Below are 15218 nucleotides of genomic sequence, written 5' to 3'. Positions count from 1 at the left end.
CATTTCGCTGAATGTACATGGGAGTAAGTAATATGTTGCCCGACTCTTTTTGGAACGTATGTTCTCGAAATTTCAGCAGTATGGTACAACGCCTCTCTTGTAGCTCCTGCCACTAGAGTTTGTTGAGACTCCCCACCGCCGACCAAACGATCCCTTGACAGAAGGCCCTGCTCTACGTTCGATCTTACCGAGAGATGTGACGCAGTGGACTCGCATTCGGAAGGACGACGGCTGAAATCCTCGTAAGGGCCGCCAGATTTTGGTTGTCCCTGATATTCCTAAATCACTCCAGGCAAAGACCGAGATGGTTCCTTTAAAAAGGGCACGGCCGATTTCCTTCTCCATCCTTTCGAAATACGAGCTCGTGCTTCGTCTCTAATGACCACGCTATCGGCGGTACGTTAAACTATTTGCAACATTGATCATACATACCAAGTAAAACTTTTCTTAGAATGGATCTTGCCTGAAAATACGTGGTGTGATGTTTATGGTTCGGGATTAGTGGTAATAATGAACGTGCACATTAGGTATCAAAATAGTCACACGTTTGATATTTACTATGGAAACTTAGAGAAATACTGAACAATTTAGATACTCAGACACATTACATCTTCTCCATGCACAGTGGTATTCCATCGTTGAGTAGGAAGAAGTAAGTTAGAGTTTATCGTTGTACTGAGATCAATGTTATCACACTAATCCTTACTCAGCTGATGGACTCTAACTACCTCGTTGTCGACGGGGCGCTGTGCGCTAATCTTTCTTCATTTCTTCCTTTAAATCAACTGAATAAGGATGAAGGAAAAACTAGCCATTGATGTGTATAAATACCCATCTCATAATTCAGCTCAGATGGTTCAGGGAAGCCAAGAAAAACTTGAGTCTCGATAACTGCACGCAATTTTAAACCCCATTCCTCCCGAATATGAGCCCGATGGCTTTACCTGCAGCATCTCCTCTCCCGGCGCTAGAGAAGGGCGGACAACTCCTTAAGTCCGGCTAGCTGCAGCGGAATCCCAAACACCTCATTGCTAGATGTTATCTGCGGAGAAAATTGCTCGCGCTGGCCTACAAAAATTTCTCGGCAGGCTGGGGACCCTATATCAATGGTCTCTGGCTTCGAAGTTAATCGTGAACTTTGCCGAAGAACATTAATAAATTGCAGTCCAATCCTGTTTCGACAAAAAATTACTGCAGAAATGGGTAATAGGATCTGACTCGCAAAATATCGAGAACGTTGCTTGCTCATTCTTACATTTTGAGTGAAAACACCACTACATAAACGAAATGATTGCGGAAGACTCGGTACTGAGCGCAGTGTATATCTTCATTGCTTATCGGTGACTCGATATGAACAACACGTTGAAACGTCCAACCATAAAAGTCAACGGTATTATTTGCGACGTTACAGATTTTGACATCATTTCTACTCAATCTTGCATGAATCTGCCCGGCGAAGACGTTAGTTTCGTGATAAATTCCCTGTTCTACGTTTACATCAAATCTTTTCATTGTCCATCGGCAAATAATACTATTTAAAAAGAACGTACCACAAAAAAGTAATAACGCTAGTTTATTGGTTATCGTTCCGACTATGTTAAGGCCATTACAGACGGAGCACAAGTTCCATAAGGACAGGGAGAAGATAAGAAACTACCCCAGATTTTTTGAGAGAACAATCCTGAGTTTCTCCAAAAGTGATTCAGAGAGACGACGAACAACATAAATCGAGGTAGCTGGATGGAGGTTTGAACTCGGTTCTCCCGAGTACGAGGTCAGTGTTTTAATTATCGTAAAGATTGTTCCACGTAGTGAGATCAGCCAGTGGTTGAATTCTGGAGGGTCGGAGATCGATTCCTTATACGTTAATCCAGAGACAAATTTTCTATAGTTTCCGCAAATCACTTAAGGCTACTGAAAACGACAAGTCCTATATTCTTCCAAGTTTTCTCCCAGTACGAGCTTTTGCTCCAATCCAGATGACCTGCTCGACGACGAGACGTTAAATGCTAATATTCCTTCTTTCGCCTTTGGCTATTCATCCAGAAAAAATCGTTTCGTAGGGTAGAGGAATTAGTTAAGCTTTACGTAGCGTCATATCTGATGAACATAGCCTCGTGTGAGTGTTCATGTTAGAAACCAACGCCGGCACATCGACTTGACAGTACGGTGCTCGGCGGAGGGTACCCTGTACCACAACTACTTGTTTCCTTTTCTGTCCCAGTCGCAGACAGGGCGAGGGAGAAACGACTGTCTATATGCCTCCGTGTGAGCCCTAATTTCTCGTACCTTATCTTCATAGTCCTTACACGAAATGCATGTTGGCGGCAGCAGGATCGTTCCGCAGTCAGCTTCAAATTCCGGTTCTCTAAAGTTTCTTAGTAGTGTTCTTCGAAATGAATGTCTTCTTCCCTCCAGGAATTTACACTTGAGCTCTCGAAGCATATCCGTAACACTTGTATGCTGATAGAACCTACCGGTAAAAAATCTGCTAGCTCGCCTCTGAATTGCTGGGATGTCTTCTTTCAATCTGGCCTGGTGCGGATCACAAACACTCGAGCAGTACTCAAGAATAGGTCGCACTAGCGTCCTATATGCGATCTCCTTTACAGATGAACCAAGCTATGCTAAAATTCCCCCAATAAACCGAAGTTGACCAGTCGCCTTTCCTACCACAATCCTCACACGCTCGTTCCTTCTCATATCGCTTCACAACTTTACACCCAAATACGTATTTAAACTATTTGACTGCGTCAAGCAGGACACTACCAACGCTCTATCCGAACATTATGGGTTTGTTTTTCCTAGTCATCCTCATTAACTTACATTTTTCTACATTAAGAGGCAGCTGCCATTCATCACACCAACTAGAAATTTTGTCTACGGCATCTTGTATCAATCTACAGTCACTTATCTTCGACACTTTCCTGTACACCACAGCATCATCAGCGAGCAACCGCAGATTGTTGCCCACCCTGTCTGCCAAATCATTTATGTATACCAAAAATGGCAACTGTCTTATCACACTTCCTTGAGGCACTCCTGATGTTACCCCTGTCTCCGATGAACACTCGCCGTCGAGGACAACATATTGGGTTCTATTATTTAAGAAGTCTTCGAGTCAGTCACATATCTGGGAGCCTATTCCGCATCCGCGTACCTTTGTTAGCAGTCAACAGTGCAGTACCGTGTCGAACGCTTTTCGGAAATCTAGAAATGTGGAATCTGCCTGTTTCCCTTCATCCATAGTTCGCAGTATATTATGTGAGAAAAGAGCAAGCTGGGTTTCGCACGAGCGGTGCTTTCTAAAGCCGTGCTGGTTCGTGGACATGAGCTTTTCGATCTCTAGGAAATTTATTATATTTGAACTCAGAATATGCTCCAGAATTCTGCAGCAAATCGATGTTAAGGATATTGGTCTGTAATGTTGCGGGTCCGTTCTTTTACCTTTCTTATATACAAGAGTCACCTGCGCTTTTTTCCTGTCGCTTGGAACTTTGCGCTGGTCGAGAGATTCGCGATAAATGTAAACTAAGGAAGAGGCCAATGTCGTAGAGTACTCTTTGTAAAACCGAATTGGAATTCTATCCGGACCTGGCGACTTATTTGTTTTAACTCTTTCAGTTGTTTCTCTGCACCAGGGACGCTTATTACGGTGTCATCTATACGGGATGGTTAAACTACGGTACGTTTGCACGATTCTCCTGCGTGAACGATTTCTTAAACGTGGAATTTAAAATTTCGGTCTTCCTTTTACTATCTTCTACTGCCAAACCAGACTGGTCAGCGAGTCACTGGATGGAAGCCTTAGGCCCGCTTAGCGATTTTACATAGTACCAGAAATTTTTCGGGTTCCCCTCCCCATCTTTAGCCAAGGTATGACGGTGGTGGTTGTTGTATGCTTCACGCACAGATATTTTCACAGACGCAAGAATCTCTACTAATCTTTGCCTGTTGTAATTTGGGCGTCCTCTTTTAAATCGAAAGTGCAACAGCCTTTGCTTCCTCAAGATTTTCCGAATTTCGTTATTAAACCACGGTGGGGTTTTTTCCGTTCTTAATCCACTTATTAGGCACATACGTGGCTAAATGATTGCATTTCTCTGTCTGAGTGAGATGCTAACAGCTGCTTATCTGTTCAGAAACATTCTCCTAGCCCTCTTGACTGATTTATTAACTTTCGTAACCATAGTCGCTATGATATCATGATAACTAATCCCTGTCTCTATATTGACATCGTCCATAAGGTCCGGCCTCTTTTTACCTACAAGGTCCATGATACTTCCATTGAGTGTGGGTTGCCGAACTAGCGGCTGAAGACAGTTTTCGGAAAACATGTTTCAAAGTACTTCACAAGACTGTCCAATCCACCGGAGCTCTAGTTACTCCACAAATAACAGATTCAGTCTGACAGCACGTCTCTTTATACAGTGTGCACTCCACTGTAGAACGAAAGCTTACTTTTGATTGCCTTGTGAGCACACTGAGCAAAAAAATAATTAGCGTACCCAGGAGACATCACACTAACACGTCTCCAGCCTTGATAGTGCGCACCTCCAGCCTTAGCTACACTATCCACAAACTCCTGATTAAATGCCGCATTCTACTGTCGGTACACTTGACGTTTGGCACTGTTTGAAAAGAGGCAAAATCGTTACTCTGCGGACCACATTACACATCTCTGTTCAGCTAGAGTCCAGTTTCTGTGTTGTTGTCCCCTTGAAGACGCGCAACATTATGTGCCTCTATGAGGAAGGGTCTTTTGCTAGGTACCCGGCTCCAAGTGTCCATCGCGTGAAGACGCGACAATCATCTCCAGTCCCTGTCGATTGGCATCTTTTAACAACCGCTCTTTTTGGGCCGTGTTATATGGCTGCTGGTGGCAGACCATTCCTTGTAGATAAGATGGACAGTCCACTCTAATACTCAGACAAATAGGGCAATTTCATTCACGGTTTTGTCATGGGCACGTCGAAATACGATAGCTATTTTCTGTGATTCTCTCGCGTATCCACATCGATTAATCTTACTGCGCCGAGTTCATACGATCGAATGGCACCCACGGAGAGTGACATCACCGCCTGGTACCAGTTCTACAGCATCTACAGCGCTCCCAAGTGACCAATGTCGCCGGCCGAAGTGGCCGTGCGGTTAAAGGCGCTGCAGTCTGGAACCGCAAGACCGCTACGGTCGCAGGTTCGAATCCTGCCTCGGGCATGGATGTTTGTGATGTCCTTAGGTTAGTTAGGTTTAACTAGTTCTAAATTCTAGGGGACTAATGACCTCAGCAGTTGAGTCCCATAGTGCTCAGAGCCATTTGAACCATTTGACCAATGTCCTCTTCTAAGGGGGCAACTAATAGCCTGTGAGTGGGCTTATATTTCAGTCATATAATGACGTATTGTTAGTTAATACGCACTCAGTTCCAGATTACACCACGGTTAAGACGACATAACTAAGACTGCCAATCCGCGGGCGTACTTCTCGCTGAAGTCTCGTTGCTATACTTTTCACAAACTTCAAGGGGCTGTAGTGGGTGTCTTGAGGAACAAATCTTGAATAGGAACCCATTTCATCCAACGACGCTTCAGAGCGCCGAAAGCGGCACCTGCCAGTAAAGACCCCTTCGGCAGCAAACGTGACTTTGTACGCTGACGATCCGTAGGCGGGAACGTTTCGCAATGTTGTCTGTTATTTAGTGATCGCGATTGATTGCCAGGAAAGCTATTGGAGAAGTGGAGCTAGCTGCTGCGTAGGAAAGCTTTGTCTCGTGGATGGCGATTTTGGACACAGGTTTCCATCCGCAGTTTATTTTTCTCATGGAACACTCTAAAATCTCCAATGACTTCCGATACACAGGGGAAAAATAAACAGCAGATGAGGCCATGTCTCAGCGGACGACGATTTTGGACACAGGTTTCCACCCGCAGTTTATTTTTCTCATGGGACACTCTAAAATCTCCAATTATTTCCGATACACAGGAGAAAAATAAACAGCAGATGAAAACTGTGTCAGAAACTGTCATCCAACAAGAAAACACAGGATCGCATTCATAGGAGACAAGGTCTTAAGACCTATCTTAGCAGCAGTTAACTACATGTGCTCCACTGGCGATTGTGGCAATCAGCTGCGATCACTAAATAACACACAATATTGCTAGACATTCCGCTTAGGGTCTGTCCAGCGTATGAAGTCACGTTTGCTGCCAAAGGAGTAGCCTAGTGGCAGGCGCCAGCGTCTATAGCTTCGAAGCTCTGTAGCGTCATTGGATGAGGTTTCCAGACAAGGGTTCCTATCCTCGATTTTTTCCTCAAGACACCTTCTACACACCCTCCAAGTTTGGTATACTCTGTGTATAAATGACCTAATAGATAACGCCAACAGATCCATGAGCCTTTTTGAAGATGACACTTTTGCATAGGAAAACGTCGCAGTGCCAGAAAATTGTAGCAAAATGCAGGACGACCTGCAGACGATTGACGCTTGGTGCAGGGACTGGCAATTGACGCTAAACATAAATGTAACGTAGACAGAAAGACCTTTCATTGTATGACTACACGATTGCAGAACAATCACTGGAAGCAGTTACTTTTATAAAGTACCCAGGAATAAATGTACGGAGCGATTTGAGGTGGAAAGACCATATAAAATTAATCTTAGGTAAGGCAGGTGCCAGACTGAGATTTCCTGAAAGAATCTTAAGGAAATGTAGTGCATCGAGAAAGGAAGTAACTTACAAAACAATCAGTCAGTCTTCTGGGATCCGCACAAGATAGAATTGCTAGAGAAAATAGTGAAGATCCAAAGAAGAGCACCATCTTTCGTTACAGGCCCACGTTGTAAGCGCGAAAGCGTCACAGAGATGCTCCGTCAACTGCAGTGGCAGACGCTGCAACAGAGGCGCTCTGCAGCACAGTATGGTCTACTGTCAAAATTGCGAGAGTGTACGTTCCTAGAGGCGTCAACCAATATATTGCTTACTCCTACTTATATCTCGCGAAAAGGCCACGAAGATAAAATTAGAGAGACCCGAGTCCAGGTGGAGGCTTACCAGCATTCGTTCTTCCCGCAAATCATACGCGAGTGGAACACGAAAATGTGCAAGTGACAGAGTTACACAAATTATGCTCCGCTACACAAGGTGGCTTGCGGACAGTATAAGTAGATGTAGATGCACCAGGAAAAACGGAATTCAAATAAACTATTGGTGCGCAGTAGGTTAACGCCAGCAGTTATCTCTAACTTAACAAGTTGAAAAAGAGGTTTTTGGCATCAACAAGGATTTAGCAAATTTTTTCTATAGTGTAGCAAAATGGTGTGACGGCAGCCACAAAGCAATATTTACTGCCATGATTTTTAGTTATATTAAAATTATTTCAATAAACTAAGGTCATCCAGGAAGAATAGCGAGAATGAATTTAAACACAAAGATATATGGGTAGCGTATTGGTAAAGAATGACTGAGATTGCAGGGAGATCGAGTTTACGTGCGCCCAGAAGAACAAAACAAAACATAGCTCTAAATATTGATGCAAATGACTAGCTTCACGAACAGTGAACACAATACATTGGACAATTTATTTCTAAATATCTTACGTTCAACGAAAAACGACTGGTTAAAATATTTTTATACGTACAAATTAAACCTACACCTGAATGTGTTACACAATATACTATCATCTTTTGTTATGCGATGATGATCTAGGTGTAATAAGCTCTCATCTATCATGCAGGGGCAGCATCGTAACTTAATTATTACTGTAAATAACTGTGAAGCGTGCAGCCTCGGGAGCACAATGGCAGCGCTGATGCTTCAGCCGCGGTAATCCCAAAATCGATTATCTACACGATATTAATCAACGCTGCCCTCGCGTCATCAAGACAACTATAGAAGCACTGAAGCGAATCCCACAGGTCTCGGTACCAGATTAAGAGCGACCGAACGCGATACTTTGGCTTGATTGAAAATTCCGGCGGTTGAACAGATAACCTTCCCTAAATGTGTAATTGACTCTCCTCCTCTTTTAAGCCCTATTTTTTTTTACAGATATGTGGACATCGTTCCGTGACATATATGGGATTATCAGAACTTGGTTGTTATTGCTACAAAATAACCACAAAAGTCGTAACAAGAATCTCCTTAATCGGACAACTTAAGTTTTACATTCTTTTCACATATCCTGTGCGCTAGTAAACCATCTCCAACGGTGAACTATTCCACACGTTCCCTGCGCTTCGAATTCCATATCTTAGTGGCAAGTGAGTAATAATATGCAAAACGACGGACAGTCTACAGAAAGACGATGTCATAATAAATGAGTCAGAGATCCAAAGACTCTGTAGCAACCGTAATATCCACTTCATTGCACGGTATTCCAAGTTTTTTACATAATAGCTCCAGTCACTTACGGCTATCTTTCTGAACAGTATGAGGAAGAACTCTTTACATCAATTTAGATCTTAGTGTAGTATTTGTCCTTCTCTGTTGACATCGTCTTCGATGGGGTGTCAAAAACTACTCCTCCTTTCTCGGTATCTTCAGTTAGATGAACGTAATTTGAAATACATAAACTAAACTTTCAGGAAATAGACTTTGCTGTTGAATATCTAAAATCGCAAAGTGCGATGCAGAGCAAGCGCTTTCGAAAACTAGAAGACATTATTTCTGGTTTGCTGAGGAATGAATTCACTTCAGCGTCAGTTGTCGAATAAATCTGTATTGGAATTCGGGCTTTTGGAACCAGACGCATGACATCAGGCACAGTTTCAATCGTAGTAGGAGACCCACCTCACATTTTTATAAATCTCTCTCTTGCCCCTAGCATTTATTTCGTCGCACGGTGGCCCCTGTTTTTTATGATTTGAAAATTTCTTTTATTTTAACTTTGTGGACCTTCCTGTCCCCATTGTCGTAAGTTGCCATAAGACAGGGCAGTCTCTCTAAAGCAAGGCAGCGGTGTTCGTCATCTGTCGCTGAATAGTGTAAACTTTGTTCTGCGTGTTATCGCATTTTAACTGTTTGTGTATTGTATTTTATGAGGCGGAGATTGACCATCATCCCAGCATTTATCTAAACGAGAATGGAAAACCTCACTCAGGAAGACCAGTGTACCAGATCAACAGGTCCGGCACACCTTGTCTTGCAAGCTAGAGCGCTTCGCGAAATGAGCGTATCACTTTTACACTACTGGCCATTAAAATTGCTACACCAAGAAGAAATGCAGATGATAAACGAGTATTCATTGGACAAATATATTCTACTAGAACTCACATGTGATTACATTTGCACGCAATTTGGGTGCATAGATCCTGAGAAATCAGTACCCAGAACAACCACCTCTCGCCGTAATAACGGCCTTGATACGCCTGGGCATTGAGTCAAACAGAGCTTGGATGCAGTGTACAGGTACAGCTGCCCATGCAGCTTCAACACGATACCACAGTTCATCAAGAGTAGTGACTGGCCTATTGTGACGAGCCAGCTGCTCCGCCACCATTGACCAGACGTTTTCAGTTGGTGAGAGTTCTGGAGAATGAGCTGGCCAGGGCAGCAGTCGAACATTTTCTGTATCCAGAAAGGTCCGTACAGGACCTGCAACATGCGGGCGTGCATTATTCTGCCGAACAGTTGGGTTTCGCAGGGATCGAATGAAGGGTAGTGCCACGGGTCGTAACACATCTGAAATGTAACGTCCACTGTTCAAAGTCCCGTCAATGCGAACAAGAGGTGACCGAGACGTGTAACCAATGGCACGCCATACCATCACGCCGGGTGATACGCCAACATGGCGATGACGAATACACGCTTCCATTGTGCGTTCACCGCGATGTCGCCAAACACGGATGCGACCATTATGATGCTGTAAACAGAACCTGGATTCATTCGAAAAAATGAAATTTTGCCATTCGTGCACCCAGGTTCGTCGTTGAGTACACCATCGCAGGCGCTTCTGTCTGGAATGCAGCGTCAAGGGTAATCGCAGTCATGGTCTCCGAGCTGATAGTCCATGCTGCTGCAAACGTCGTCCAACTGTTCGTGCAGATGGTTGTTGTCTTGCAAACGTCCCCATCTGTTGACTCAGGGATCGAGACGTGGCTGCACGATCCGTTACAGCCATGCGGGTAAGATGCCTGTCATCTCGACTGCTATTAATACGAGGCCGTTGGGATCCAGCACGGCGTTCCGTATTACCCTCCTGAACCCACCTGTTCCATATACTGCTAACAGGCATTGGATCTCGACCAACGCGAGCAGCAATGTCGCGATACGATAAACCGCAATCGCGATAGGCTACAATCCGACCTCTATCAAAGTCGGAAACGTGGTAATACGCATTTCTCCTCCTTACACGAGGCATCACAACAACGTTTCACCAGGCAACGCCGGTCAACTGCTGTTTGTGTATGAGAAATCGGTTGGAAACTTTCCTCATGTCAGTATGTTGTAGGTGTCGCCACCTGCGCCAACCTTGTGTGAATGCTCTGAAAAGCTAATCATTTGCATATCACAGCATCTTCATCCCGTCGGTTAAATTTCGCGTCTGTAGCACGTCATCTTCGTGGTGTAGCAATTTTAATGGCCAGTAGTGTATAAATTTCCGCAGCAGAAAATAAATGAAGTGTCATCATAACTGAAGATATGCGTAGGTACCATTAGTAGTAGATCTCATGGATAAAGTGATTTCTGAAAGTCCTGAAATTAATATCGTATGCCACAATCACATTTTCTGAAGCAAGTACACTAGCTAACAAGTTTAAGATCCCATATAAATTTTTCAGCAGCTGAATTTGAGAGAGGCTGAGATGTCGTCTGATCTTCTATTGGCCATCGGCGTAACAGTCGGGTGCAGGCTGCGGAAGACGAACGAGGTCGGGCAGATGCTGGACTGTACACGAGTCACACTGTCAACCTCACCTCCCTTTTGAAGAAAACTACCGCCGCCGGCATCAACTGCCGTGGGCCACAGGGCACAAAATCACTGGCCACTTCAGTGCTGGACAATTACGACCGGTGAGCAGTCACACCATTCAGAACCACCTCCCAGCTGTGGGGTGTAAGAGCCACCGCTCATGTGTACACCTCTGATCGCCGTACGTCACAAGGCGTGACGCTCGAAGCGTAGACAACATTGCTTCGACTTCAAAGCAGAATTAAACGTCGGTACACACAGTTCGTCGAAAACAGCGTGAGGTGATGCAATCCACTTGCCAACAGCGAACCGTTCGGTGGTATTATTGTGTCGGGGCCGTTTATATGGGATGAAATGGGGACCCGATTACTCCTGCCGTTACCTCATCGGCAAAAGATATAGCAACCCACTATCTGATCGTGGGCATCTACATCTACAGCTACGTCTACACCTACATGATACTCCTAAAACCACCTCATGCTGTGTGGTAGAGGGTACTTCTTGTGAATTTCCCCGATATTCTGTTCTACTCGCGAATGCTGCGTGGAAAGAACGATTGTCGGTAATCTTCTGTATTGGCTCTAATTTCTCGAATTTTCTCGTTGTGGCTATTACGTGAGATGTTTGTGGGAGAATGTAATATGGTGTCCGACTCTTCCCGCAAAATGCTCTCTCGAAATTTTAGTGCTATACCTCTCCGTGACGCACAATGCCTCTCTTGTAACGCCTGCCAATGGACTTTGTTGAGCATTTCGATAATGCTCTTGTACCGACGAAACGCCCTCTCGACGAAACGCGCCGCTCTTCGTTGGATATTCTGTGTCTCTTCTATCAGTTCTGCCTGGTAAGGATCCTATGTTGATGGATAATACTTAAGATTCGGACGAACAAGCCTCTTAAAAGCACTTCCATCGTCTATGGATGACATTTCCATAAGTTTCTTCCTTTGAATCTCAGCGTGGCATCTGCTTTTCGTCCTACTTGTTTTATGTCGTCATTCCACTTAAAGTCGCTCTGGATAGTTACTCTTAGTTGTTTTGCTGTAGGTACTGTTTCCAGCAGTTTCTCGTCAATAGTGTAGTTGTACAGTAGTGGCTTTCGTTTCCTATGTATGCCCAATATGTTACATCTATTGACGTTCAGGGCCAACTGCCAGAGCTTGCACCATTAATCAGTCGTCTGCAGGTCGTTCTGCAAATCGATACTCTCTTCTGGCATTGCTACTTCCTTATTGACAAGAGTGTCATCTGCGAACAGTCTCTAGGAGCTTCCGACGCTTTCTACTAAATTATTTACATACATTGTAAACAGTGACGGTCCTATCACACGACCTTGAGGTACTCCGGAAATTACCTCTACACATGTCGATTTTGTTCCGTTAAGAGCGACGTGTTCAGTTCTGTCTGTAAGGAAGTCTCGAATGCAGTTGCAAATCTGGTCCGATACTCGGTAAGATCGTAATTTTTTTCTCTAAACGGCAGTGCGGGACGGTGTCAAACGCATCCCTGAAATCAAGGTAGACGGTATCAACCTGAGTTCCGTTGTCTACCGGCCTGTGGATCTCATGGAAGAACATAGCGAGCTGAGTTTCGCAAGATCTCTGTTTGCGGAATCCATGTTGGTTTGTATGGAGGAGATTTTCGTTCTCCAATAACGTCATAATTCTTGAGCGTAAAACATATTCCATAATTCTACAACAAATTGATGTCAACGATGTAGGTCTATAATTGTGTGCATCTGCTCTACGGACCTCCTTGAAAAGTGGAATGACCTGCGGTTTTTCCAGTCGTTAGGTATTCTTCGTTGTATCCACCGAATGAAGTGGCGCAGTTGCGCTCTCAGTTGTATTCGGAAATACGGTGGCTCAGGCCCTCATCCGGACATCCAGATTTAGGCCTTCCGTGATTTCCATAAATTAATTAAAGTAAATGCCATGATGCTTCCTTTGAAAGGGCATCGCCGATTTCCTTCGTCGTTCTTCCCCAATTCGAGCCTTTGTTTTATCTAAAACGACCCCGTTATCGGCGAGACATTAAGCACAGATCTTCTTCCCATTCGTGTGCATCCCTTTGCTCGCCTGCAGCACCCCACATATGACTTGCACCTTCAGTAAGACAATAGAATACCACATCCCTTCACGAACGTTAGGATTATTGCGTCGACCTCTAGATCACCGGATAACAAAACTATTTAATATGTCTGGGGCGCCATCGAGCGAGATATACGCACCTTCGACACAGATTAGGTAGGCTAATTAACTTGATTTGTAATAGATGGTAGAGCAGCCCCAACACTGTCAGTGTCTTTGTGCAGTCCATCGCGTTATGAGTCACTGCCTTCCTCTGCTATCCTGGTATCTATTTCAGTTGGCCACACGTGTATGGTTCAAATGGTTCTGAACACTATGGGACTTAACTTCTGAGGTCATCAGTCCCCTAGAACTTAGAACTACTTAAACCTAACTAACCTAAGGATATCACACACACGTGTATGCTGCGAGAAGAAAGCTAGAACTTAATGTCCGTCGAGAGGCAAGCCACAAGATGTAAAGCGGTAGACCATTCAAAGTAGAACGAAAGAAATGACTGCCATGGTCTCTTACGCAATACATTCTTGAATTCCCTTAAAGCTAATTACGAGAAACCACTGAAAATCTAAGCGAGCGTGTTGAGATAGGGATTCCTGCCCGTTTCTCCGGATTACGACTTCAGATTCACTCAGAGATGCACCGGGATTAAAAGCACTTTGAAGTGCGTACAACAAGAAGATCAGTTCTAGCTGTGTGTGTGTGGGGGAGGGGGGGGGGCAGTTTTAGATTGCATGTAATTCTACTTTGTTTCCTAGTTTCCTAACTAGCTGGTCGGATTCTGGTGTGACCTACAGGCCTCGTCCCCTTTTTTGTTTTTTTTTTTTAGAAAAAGGACGACAAATATTGCAAAAAACACATTTTACAATATGGAAACATTGGGATCGAATCGACAGTATGGAGCATGGTTGTTTCACATTACATCTGAGTCTTCGCTGAAATTATACAGCAGTATTTGTCAATCGTCGATGACCTGATCCAGCCGGCCGAAGTGGCCGTGCGGTTAAAGGCGCTGCAGTCTGGAACCGCAAGACCGCTACGGTCGCAGGTTCGAATCCTGCCTCGGGCATGGATGTTTGTGATGTCCTTAGGTTAGTTAGGTTTAACTAGTTCTAAGTTCTAGGGGACTAATGACCTCAGCAGTTGAGTCCCATAGTGCTCAGAGCCATTTGAACCATTTTGACCTGATCCTGATGTTTGAAGATATAGCGTTTTCGCCAGTGACGCGGTATAGTGGTAGTTAAATATAAAATGTTGAAGTACACATCAAGCACTTGTTTGCTTTACAACAAAAGCTCACCGCAGATTTAAATCACACATGCGAACACGACGGACAGTCCTGTTCCGTCAGTCAGGTTCGTTAGAATTCACACGGCGATACAGACCTGCAGTTTCACTCTGGAATCTTTGAGGCTAAGGCATTACCATTGCGTTATGCAACTGTTGCAGTAATTGTAGCTCATCTCCTGACCTCCTCTGACACTCATCCGTCCCAGTCTTATATTAGATACGAAAAGCAATGAGAGGTGTCTATAAAGTAGAAACAACCTTCGTTTATTTATACATTTTCGTAAGTATAAATACTGTACACAAATTGCGAATTAACGTCTTTTACAAATTAATTTTAATGTTAATTTAACACATAACTTGATAATACATACACTGCCCGGCAAAAAAAAATTAAAAACACCCAGAAATCTTAGTCGGATGTCGATGTAAGTTCGTACGCATACGCAAAATGGTTCAAATTGTTCTGAGCACTATGGGACTTAACTTCTGAGGTCATCAGTCCCCTAGAACTTAGAACTACTTAAACCTAACTAACCTAAGGACATCACACACATCCATAGCCGAGGCAGGATTCGAACCTGCGGCCGTAGCGGTCGCGCGGTTCCAGACTGTAGCGCCTAGAACCGCTCGGCCACCCTGGCCGGCACGCATACGCAGCATCGGCGGGTATGTAAATGAGTAGAGTTGCAGTTCTCTGTGGCAGGCAGAACGGCCACCAGAGTCCGTAAGTGTTGTTCGTGTTTAGTGTTGTGGCAAATGGTTGAAATGGCTCTGAGCACTATGGGACTTAGCATCTATGGTCATCAGTCCCCTAGAAATTAGAGCTACTTAAACCTAACTAATCTAAGGACAGCACACAACACCCAGTCATCACGAGGCAGAGAAAATCGCTGACGCCGCCGGAAATTTTAGTGTTGTTACCAGGCATAGT

Source organism: Schistocerca americana, chromosome X (genome assembly GCF_021461395.2).
Source record: "Schistocerca americana isolate TAMUIC-IGC-003095 chromosome X, iqSchAmer2.1, whole genome shotgun sequence".
Taxonomy (NCBI): domain Eukaryota; kingdom Metazoa; phylum Arthropoda; class Insecta; order Orthoptera; family Acrididae; genus Schistocerca; species Schistocerca americana.
This window is presented reverse-complemented; position numbering follows the sequence as displayed.